Genomic DNA, 11,187 nt, shown 5'->3' with positions numbered 1-11,187 from the left:
CTACGCTTGCTCCACACTGGCCAAAAGCACAGTCTCGATATTAAATGAAGTCCTAAACTGAGGTGGAAACTTCAAGTCTTAAATGGGGGAAAAGGTAGGTTACGCTTCGAGTTCAGTCCCTGGACTGCCTCTGCAATGAGGAATTAAGGAAGACCGTTCTATCACTTCGCACCAGGAGTGCTTTTTATCTGTATAGTCCTTTAATTATTCACCCCCCTTTTCCAACCTCCCCGCTTCTCTCTCCTTTTCCTTTCCCTCAGTCAAAACATTAGTCCTCAGAGTTGGTGGTTTCTGCAGTTGGTAACACTCGAGGATAAATCTGCAAAGTTGTCCAGCTTGATTGCTGCCAAAGAAGGCTTTATCTTCCTCTTCCTCCAAAACCTTTCATGGCTCCCATTGCCCAGTGGTTAACTCCAGAATTTTAAATTTGGCATTTAAGGGCCTCCACATTTTGACCTCTGCCTCTCTTCAGAGGTTTATCTTCCAGTAATTCCCACTGCCACCCCTCATCTCCTATCCACTCATGGTCCCATCCAACCTGAGATTTCCTACCTCCCCTACATTCCCTTTCCCTGCTCTATCACTCTTCATTAGCATTCAGCCTTTTTTTCAATGTCACCTCCTTTGCCTTCCCTGATCCACTGCTAGCTGGATATGATTTCTCCCTCCTCTGATTTCCTGTGATAGTAACCAATATTTATTGACCATTTACTAAGTGCTAGACACTGCCCTTGACTTGTATTAACTAATTTCATCTTAACAGCAACACTGTGAGCTAGATATGAGTTCCTATTTTATGGATGGGACACTGAGGCACAGGGAAGTTAAGTAACTTGCCCAAGAGTATATATGCTAGTAAGTGGAGACACAGAATTCAAACCTGGGCAGTCATTTCCAGAGCCCAGGTTCTTATCCATTGCTTTACTGCCTCTCTGTATAATATTTTGCATCGTAAATAGGGCACTTACCTGATACTGCCGAGCACTGTAATTACACAGTGTGCGCGTGCACACACACACACACACACACCTTTTTAAGAGGCAATGTTCATTAAGAAAGAGAGAACAGTCTGGCATCAGACCCTGAAGGTCCAGGGTTTCAATCCCAGCTCTACCACTAACTCTGTGAACTTGGATAAGTCATTTATCTGAGCCTCCATTTCTACATTTATAAAATGTGAATGAGGGCTTCCCTGGTGGCGCAGTGGTGGAGAGTCCGCCTGCCGATGCAGGGGACGCGGGTTCGTGCCCCGGTCCGGGAGGATCCCACGTGCCGCGGAGCGGCTGGGCCCGTGGGCCATGAGCCGCTGGGCCTGCGCGTCCAGAGCCTGTGCTCCGCGACGGGAGAGGCCGCGGCAGTGAGAGGCCCGCGTACCGCAAAAAAAAAAAAACAATGTGAATGAAAATTCTGCCTCAAAGGTTTGTTGTAAGAATTCCATGTTCGTAAATTGCCTAGCACAGTGTCTAACATAATGATACCTCAATGGATGTGGTTCTCTTTTTGCTTCTTCCGCCTTCCTAATCAACTCCACAACTAGTTTAGATTATAAGCATTTAAAGGGGAGGAACAACTTCTGTATATCCCCTACAGTACCTAGAACAACCCCTGTTGTGCACCAGATCCTAATATATCTTGATTGGGAAAAATTTGATGAATTAAATGCAAATATCCTGGGGAGTGGTAACACTTTAAGATTTAGCAATCATTTATATCTTATAGTGGAAGCATTTCAGACTCTTTTCTTATTATGATTCGACCTATAAATTAGTGAGTGACTACAACGTGCATACAAGTGAATTAGGCACTGTAGGGAATACACAGATAAATGAGGCATAGACCCTGCTCCCAATGGGCTTGTTGCATAGTAGAGAGTAGGATTTGTTAGAGAGGAGAAAATTTCTTCATACATAAAAGAAAGACTGGAAAGAATAAACCAAAATGAAATGTTTGTCTTTATAATTTGTTTTCCAAATGTCCTACATTGAATATGGCAGTAAAATGAGTACTTAGGGAAGCACATTCACATACTTAAGCAAATTATCAAAATATATATATGCTATTTTCCTTTCAAATTACATGATAATGGGAATAACTCTACTAATTATAAAAATGTATAAAGTACTGAATAATAAATATTACAAGGAAAAAATAACTCTATCCCAGTGTGCAGAGATAAACATTCTTAATATTTTGATGGGTCAATATTTTAATTGACCTTTTTCTTAAATACCTATGTACAAAATATATATAAATTATTTTTCAAAATTTAATCTTACTATAGAGTCAGTTTTATGCCCTGCTTTTTTTTCCGTTGTTAGCAATTTTTCTGTATCATTAGACTGTCTTCAAAAACACAGTCTTTTAAAAATGATTGTATAATGCCCCAGCATCATTTGAATATACTATAATTCATTTAACTATTCTCCTATTGCTAGATATTGATGTTGTTTCCATGGTTTTTCCTTCTGCATATCCTTGTATATCAGTCTTTTCTGAATTCCTGAATTTTTCCTTAAGATAAATTCCTAGAAGGTGAATAGGTCAAAATTATGAATTTTTCATATATACATATGCATATGTATACAAATTTAATAACAGCTAACATTTACTCATCACTTAGAGGATGCCAAATACTATGCTAAGTGACTTGCATGTATTGTGAGATTAGTACTATTAATTCTCTCCATTTCGTGAATGAGGAAACTGAGCCAGCAGGGAAGCAGCTCCCCAAGTCCAGAGCAGGGCTGCCACCTGTTGGGGTACTCAACTTAAACCTGTATTGTTCCTCAGTTTGCTGCTGCTGCTCCTTTAATTCATTTAGAAGATATGAATATTTAAAAGACTCGATACATATTACTAAAGAGCTTTCCAGGAAAAAAATTTACCCTCTGATCAGCAGTATAGAAATATATATGCATCACCACATCAGATCTGCATTGAGAGTATCAGTGCATTTTTCATCTTTACTAATTTCATTATTTAGAATTTTGTATTTTGTGGATTATTTGTGTGTTACAACATTTTTTCATATATTTATTTGTAGTATGTATATCTTCTGTTTATGTCCTTTGCTATTTCTATTTTGAGCGTTAGTGGTTTTTGATTGATTCATAAGAGATCTATATGACATCAATCATGTTTTAAATATTTTTCCAGTTTGTGTTTGTCAATAAATTTGATGGAGTCAAATCTAACAACACTTTTATGATTTTTTCATTGCTTTTATGCTTAGAAAATTCTTCCCAATCTGAAGATTAAACATTTGCCTATATTTCCTTAAAGCAGTTCTATTCTTTCATCTTTTTTTACATTTAATATTGTTGGCTAACTCTATCCTCATTGGTCTGTGATGCTTCTTTTATTGTATATCAGGTTCTTATCTTTTTCTAGGTGAGACTCAAGGCTTTCTGTTCAGTCCTACTGATTTGTTTGTCGATTCTTGTGACAGTACTATGTTTTAAATATTATAACTTATGTATACATGTTAATATCTTATAAGCCAAGTCTCCCATCACTATTATTCTTTTTCTAAAATTTCTTTGCCATTCTCCCCTATTTATTGTTTTAGGTGAACTTTAGAATCACTTTATCAAGGTAAAATAACTTTGAATTTTGACTGGATTGAATTAAACATGTAATTAATTTTAAAAGTTGATATCTTACAAAATTTAGCTTTCCCATCCAGAAATATGGCATCAGTTTCCATTTATTCAAATCCCAGTTGCTGAGAGATGTACAAATATCCTTGTTTTCTTTGTGTAGAGCCTATACATTTTTTTAAAAGTTATTCCTATGGATTTTATGCTATTTTTTTGTCATCACGAATGGATTTTTTTTCTCCATTATATCTTCTAACTTGTTGTTGCTGACTTACAGGAAAACTATTGATTGGTATTCAACCACTCTGCTGAACTCTTTTCTGAACTCTCTTGTTAAATCTATGAGTGTTTCAATTGATTCCCTTGGGTGTTTTCTGGATCGACAACTGGATCAGCTGCAAATAATGACGATTTTTGTCTCCCTTACAATACTTATGCCTCCTTTCTTTTTCACATCTTACTGTGTTAGCTACAGGCCAGCTTCTAACATTTGCCTGGCCTGGGGCAAGAGTACAAATGGAGGCCCACTTACCACATGTCAAGGAACCATGATTTGGAGCACAAAAAGAAACATGAAAGCCAATGCTTGTTACTACTGGGAAACAATCATTGTTATGAAAGAATCTATTCCTATTGAGAGAGGAAGGACTTGACAAGTTAATTTGTGTTTTCTCTTACTAAGCACTTCCGCTGCTCAAATTCTCCCTGTGCACCAAAGCAGTGTCTGACATCAGCGGCAGCATAACTCACATCATGGCATTTGGATGTATTTGCCTTTTGTTTCAAGTTAGTAAAGAGCTATCATTTACTGAGGGCTTACCATGTGTCAAATGACATTCTAGGTGTTTTACATACATAATCTCATTCATTCCTTATAGCAACCCTAAAAAGTAGGAACTATCATTGTTAGGCTTCGATTAAGTAACTTACTCAAAGTCACATGCCTGTATGTCCCTGGGCTGGCATTTAAAACCCAGGTAGGGGGACTTCCCTGGTGGTCCAGTGGTTAAGACTTTGCCTTCCTAATGCAGGGGGTGCAGGTTCGATCCCTGGTTGTGAGCTAAGATCCCACATGCCTCGCGGCCAAAATATCAAAATATGAAACAGAAGCAGTACTGTAACAAATTCAATAAAGACTTTAAATATGGTCCACATCAAAAAAATCTTTAAAATAATAAAATAAAACCCAGGTAGGTCTGAAACCAAAAGTTCATTTTGTTAACAACTACATTATACTAACTTCTATTTTATCATTTATCATGATGTTGGCTATTGGTTGAGATGGATATTCTTTATCTGGCTCTGGAGGTGAAATAGAATACTGGATTTTTCAACTTGAAGTTGAAACTGAGCTGAGACCTTATACCTGGTTCCTACAAAGAGGTGGCCCTCTTTGTTGTCTCTTAGGGCCTGAGAAATTCTGTTCTTGATCCATCTCATTCCTTACATCTTACCACTTAAATATCTGTAGGTTTTTGCTTCAACTGTAGAGGTCTCTGGATGGTGACTGCCCAAGGGTTCACAAACTCACATGCCTGCAGAGAGTGAAGAGTTAACATAAATGTGTAAATTAGTGAGACATTAGGCAACAGAACTGGGTTGTTTTTTTGTATTGTGACCCCTGAATGCTCTGGAAATTCTGGGGTAACTGCTAATGAGGTGACCAGCTATAGCACAGATCATCCCGCATTCTTTTGGTGGTTCTCAAAGTGTGGTCTGAGAACCCCAAGTGGTCTATTATTCCCTTGAGGTATTTTGTGGGCTGCTCTCTTAGACTATTAATGTTACTTTGTTTCTGGTTTGCATTTACTTGTGTCTTATTCAAATAAGCATCATTTCCTCAGTTTGTTATGGGAGAGGTTTGCTGTGATGTACAGTAGATGTTCTGCAGAGTCATTTGCCTTGTAATAGCAGTCCTGATTGAAAGACTGTGAGATCCACCCAAGAGTGGGTACAACACCCACATCTCCCATAGGGTCACAATCTGAGGACTTGCTCTGTAGACTGAAGTGGGATGCCTTAATTTTATTACTGGCTACCATCTAGAGAGAGATCGCTCTGTGCTAGGCACTGTATCATTACAGTGCATTATATACACCAGCCCATTTAATCCTCCAGACAGCCCTATGAAACAAGTCCAATGGGTTCAATTATTATGCCAGGTTTTACAGATGGAAGAAAGCGAGGCTCAGAGAGGTTAGGCCATCTTTTCCTAAGTGGCAGAGCTAGAAGTGGAGTCTGCCCCATAGCAGAGCCTATATTTTTGGATCATTATTGGTCCTTAAACTTGGTTAGCATTAGAATCACCTGGAAATGTGTTTTTAATGCATATTAGTGGGGCCCATCTGCAGAGACTCTGATTTAATTGGTCTGGGGGGGTTCCCAGCACTGGTATTTTTACAAAGCTGTCCAAGCGATTCTAGTGTGCAGCTACACTAATGAACACCTCACTCTGCTGCCTTGAAACTCAGCGGCCTCAGCTGTATCTCAGGAAACTACAAGGCACATGGTGGAAAAAATGAAAAGAGAAATAACGTTATGGTGGGGTAATTGTTATGTTCAACGTGTGCCTCTGTCTACTGTAGGTAACATGTGTTCTTTATAAGGTAGGTGTGAACAACCAGCTCTAAGGAGAGCTTGCAAGGTAATGGCTCTTTCCTCAGCTTCACAAGTGGTGCTAATCGAGCCCCTCCGCAGCCTCAGACTGAATGTGTGAGTTATATCAAAATCCCAACTGACAGGTAGCTATACTCAGCAAATACTGAGCTTCAATTTTAACCCTTCAGGTTACTTCCAAAGGAGAACCAAGATCACATGATACATGCAGCAGGTTTTTATAGCTGTCAGGACTAAGTTAGAAACTGAGCCTAACTCAGGATATGTCCAGTTCTTTCCAGAAATATTGTGTTCTATGAAAGCAGCCTATGCACTGTGTACTCCCCCGGGGTGGAGTCTCTAGTCAGTTGTCTGGTCTTCCTGGAGTGGCAGAGGTAGTGACTGAAACCTGCAGATCAGAACATCCCCAGGATCCCTGAGCACTGAGCCATGAGGAGAGCACAAGCCCCCTGTGCTTCATTTCAGCTGTAGGCTCTTCTGCTCTTGACCGGAGGCAGTAGAGTACAGAGTGCAGGTCCTATGCTCCAGCAGCATCAGCATCAGCACCACTTGGGCACTTGTTAGAAATGCAAATTATCAGGCCCTGCCCCAGACCTACTGAATCAGAATCTCTGGAGATGGGACCCAGCAATCTGTGTTTTAAGGAGCCCTCCAGGGAATTTTGATGCATGCTGGCGTCAAAATTTGAGAACCGCTGGCCGAAAGTTAAAGGATTAAGAGTGGAGATGTGGCACCAGACAGTTGAATTCAAGTTCTGGTTCCATCACTTACTGTGTGACCTGGGGCAAGTTACTGATCCTTCTCTAAGTCTCAGTTATCGCATCTATAAAATACAGCCGCCAATTTTCTTATCTGTAAAATAGGTACTTACATGGAATAATGCATATAGAACACGGAACACAGTGGGAGGCACAAAGTAAGGATTCAATAAATGTTGGATACTCATTACCTTCTTAAATTAATTAATTAGTTAACTTTTGGTTGCGTTGGGTCTTCGTTGCTGCGAGCGGGCTTTCTCTAGTTGTGGCGAATGGGGGCTACTCTGTTGCGGTGCGTGGGCTTCTCACTGGGGGGGCCTCTCTTGTTGCAGAGCATGGGCTCTAGGCACATGGGTTTCAGTAGTTGTGGCACGTGGACTCAGTAGTTGTGGCTCACAGGCTCTAGAGCGCAGGCTCAGTAGTTGTGGCGCACAGGCTTAGTTGCTCCGCGGCATGTGGGATCTCCCCGGACCAGGGCTCGAACCCGTGTTCCCTGCATTGGCAGGCGGATTCTTAACCACTGCACCACCAGGGAAGCCCTGGATACTCATTATTATTATTATATTGGCTGTTCTGGATAATCAACTTTCATTTCCAATGTGATTGGGTTCCTCTGGAAAAGATCCTAATTATAAGATCAGAAACCAAATAGTGTATCTTAAACAACTCAATGGGAATGGGGCAGAAAGTATTTCATCTACCAGTCTCTTCACAGAATCATGGAATATAAAAGTGGGTGCATGCCTAAAAGCAGTCTAGTTCTACCATTCCATTCAGCCTAATAATGGCTCTTAAAAGAAATCCAGGTACATAGCACCAGGAAAGAAAGTAGAGATGAGTCTCTTTATTATTGAGCATTTGCTGAGGATGGTGATTTGGAAAGGACTGAAATTTTAGCCTCTAGGTAATTTGTAGAATTTGTGCCCTCAGTGCTGAGTCCCAAGCATGAAGCCAAGGTTCATGTACTGATGGCATTCCAATGTAGAGCAGGACATGGGATAGGTGTCCCCATGTTATTTCTCTACATCTAGATCTAAGGGATGACTGTCAGTGCTGGGATGATACTGACATTGAATTGCAAATTTCAACACTATAAAAAGCAAAGGGTTGAGACCTTATTAAGTCAGAAAATGAACATTAGCACTAGCCATGTAAATGTGAGGTAGTAAATATCTGTGTTACCCTGGAAACCAGAACATAAAGGTAGCTAGGTAGTTTGGTGACAGTTTCCAGGGTAATTCCTCCCACCTCCAACATAAGAGCTTTCCTATTATGTTAACTCTTTCTCTACATGCCCACTGGACCTTCACTCGATGTTGCACTATCATCTCCCTCTCCCAAAAGATTCCCTGATTTCCCTAAGTAAGTGCCAGTGCCATTCTCCTAAGTACTATTGTCAAAAACCCTTAACGTTTATCAGGGAACTGAAGGGCCCCAAAAGTAATGTGTATCTCCAAACCTAAGAGGTAGAGTTTAGAAAAAATTAGACACATAAATCAGGAAATGATAGACTCTTCAACTGAAAATTAAAAAAAAATAAAAGCTCACAGTGGATGAAACTATCTGTCTGTGACTCTTCCCCGAAGTGGCTTCTTGTAAATATAATTTGTAGATATACTGCAGATGAGATTAAGATGCTTCCCAATATCTCACCTGGGAGCTACCAACCTGGAATGTAATTCATGTAAGATGAGCTGTTACCTTGGCAACTGTGACATGTAATGAGGCTAGGAGGCAGTTAATATTGTAATGACAGAAGATTCTGGCAACTAGTTAGAGATGGTGGAAAAAGAACATTGGAGTGTCAGTGTTTATCCAGCATTGTTCAAGTAACAGGAACACTGATCTGGTAAAATGTGTTACAAATAACCCAGCCAAAGAGCTCCCTCAAAACCATTCAGCTCCATATATTCAAATTACAAATGATCGTTAGTTTGGTTTCACAGGTACATCAATAGTAGGTAGGTATAACCTTATACAGGAGATAAGAATATGTCAGTCACTAGATACTGTATTCCTCACTGGCATTTGGCTCGTAAGCCAGTCTCCTATTAATCTGCTTAGTGTAAATTAGTCCCTCAGAGTCTAAATCACTTCCACGGGAACTGATGAAATCTAGTTCTCAGTTCCATATACTGGACTATGGGAGCTTCACCAAGATTCATCAAGTCACTTTTTTCTCTGATATTTTAGGTGTTTTTCTCTCCCCCCTAATTTTCAATGTAATGACTGTCTATTGTATAAAAAATTAGAAAGTACAGAAATGGAAAAAAATTGCAAATGATCACCCCAAGCCTACTCTCTAGAAGCAACCACTGAAAACAGCTGGCATATTGCCTTCCAATGCATTTTTTTCTTTACAAATTTAAAATCATACTGAATGCACAATTTTTTACCCTGCCCTTTTCACTTAAGGTTGCCTTCTACACATATTTCTATGTCATTATAAACTTTTCAAAGACATAATTTTAAGTTAAAAATTTTTTTAAATTAATTTTTGGCTGCATTGGGTCTTTGTTGCTGTGTGCAGGCTTTTCTCTAGTTGCAGCCAGCGGGGTCTACTCTTCGTTGCGGTGCGTGGGCTTCTCATTGGGTGGCTTCTCTTGTTGCAGAGCACGGGCTCTAGGTGCATGGACTTCAGTAGTTGTGGCACTCGGGCTCAGTAGTAGTTGTGGCTCGCGGGCTCTAGAGTGCAGGCTCAGTAGTTGCGGAGCACGGGCTTAGTTGCTCCGCGGCATGTGGGATCTTCCGGAGCAGGGCTCGAACTCATGTCCCCTGCATTGGCAGGCAGATTCTTAACCACTGAGCCACCAGGGAAGCCCTAAGTTAAAATTTTTATTGAAGTGTAACACATACAGAAAAGCACACATATGAAGAGTATAACAATGAATTTTCACAAAGTGAATACATCTTTATAACCAGCACCCAGATGAAGAAATAGAATACTACCAGCACCTCAGAAGCTTCCTCATACCCCCTGCCAGCCACTCCCTGCACCAGAAAGGTAATGCCATCCTGACTTCTAACACCATACTATGAGCATAATTTTTAGTGTCTAATAGTCTATGGACAGACCATATTTTACATAACCATTCTCTATTTTTCTAATGTTGGACCTTGAAGATGGTTTCTTATTTTTAACTTTGAGAGCCTCTGGGCATATATCTTTGTTCACATCTCTATTTCTTTAGAATAGATGCCTAGACGTGGAATTTCTGGGGCAAATAGTATAAAAATTTTAAAGGCTCTGGATTCTAATTGCTTTCCAGGAAGTTTGTATCAATTTACAATCCCACCAGCAATGCATGAGAGCATCTGCCTCACTGTCCATGGTCTACTTTGAGGAATATCAGTTCTTTTTTAAATCTTCATCAATTTTATAGATAAAATAGTATTATCTACTTGATGTATAGTTTGCATGTTCTGTCATTATTAGTGAGGTAGAACAAAGCATTTTTTGACTAGTTATGTTTCTTTTCCTGCGAATTACCTCTCCATGTCTTTGCCAAGGTCTCTATTGTGGTCATTGGATTTTTCTTATCAGTTTATATAGCTCTTTATACAATAAAGAAAATGACCTTTTGCCATAGTCATATATATTTTTCTGTTTGTTTATGATTGAATTTAATTATATTTTTGTCATATAGAAGTTTGTCAGATTTATGTAGTAAAATCTATGTATGTGGTGGTTTTTTCCCACTGCTAAAGTTCTCCTGCCTCCAAATTTCAGATGTATAATCATCTATATTTTATTTTAGGGCTTTTACGATTTTATTTTTTTTTTTTTGACCTTTAACTAATTCATCTGGAATTTGAGTTGATGCCTGGTCGTAGGGCTCAAATTTTCACGGGTATCACTGGGGTGCTTGTTAAAAACCCAGATATTCTTGGGCCCTACCCCTCTCGGATTTTGATTCTGTAAGTGTGGGGTGGGGCTCAGGAACCTGCACGTGTTACAATCACCCCAGATGATTACGTTGCACACGGGCCCCTGTGCACATTTTGAGAAACTCTTGCAAAGTGCAGTGTAGCCTGCCTTAGTACAGAGACTCAGCACCTCCCATCTGGATGACTATAGCAGTCTCCCTCAGCTTCCAAGTCACTACACCCTAAAATCCATCCTAAACACAGCTGCTAAAGTTCACTTCCAGAAACATCTCATGAAAAATTCTTCACTAGCTGCCTGTTGTTAAGGGAACTAGATCAAACCCCTC

Source organism: Stenella coeruleoalba, assembly GCF_951394435.1.
Source record: "Stenella coeruleoalba genome assembly, chromosome: X".
Classification (NCBI taxonomy): domain Eukaryota; kingdom Metazoa; phylum Chordata; class Mammalia; order Artiodactyla; family Delphinidae; genus Stenella; species Stenella coeruleoalba.
This window is presented reverse-complemented; position numbering follows the sequence as displayed.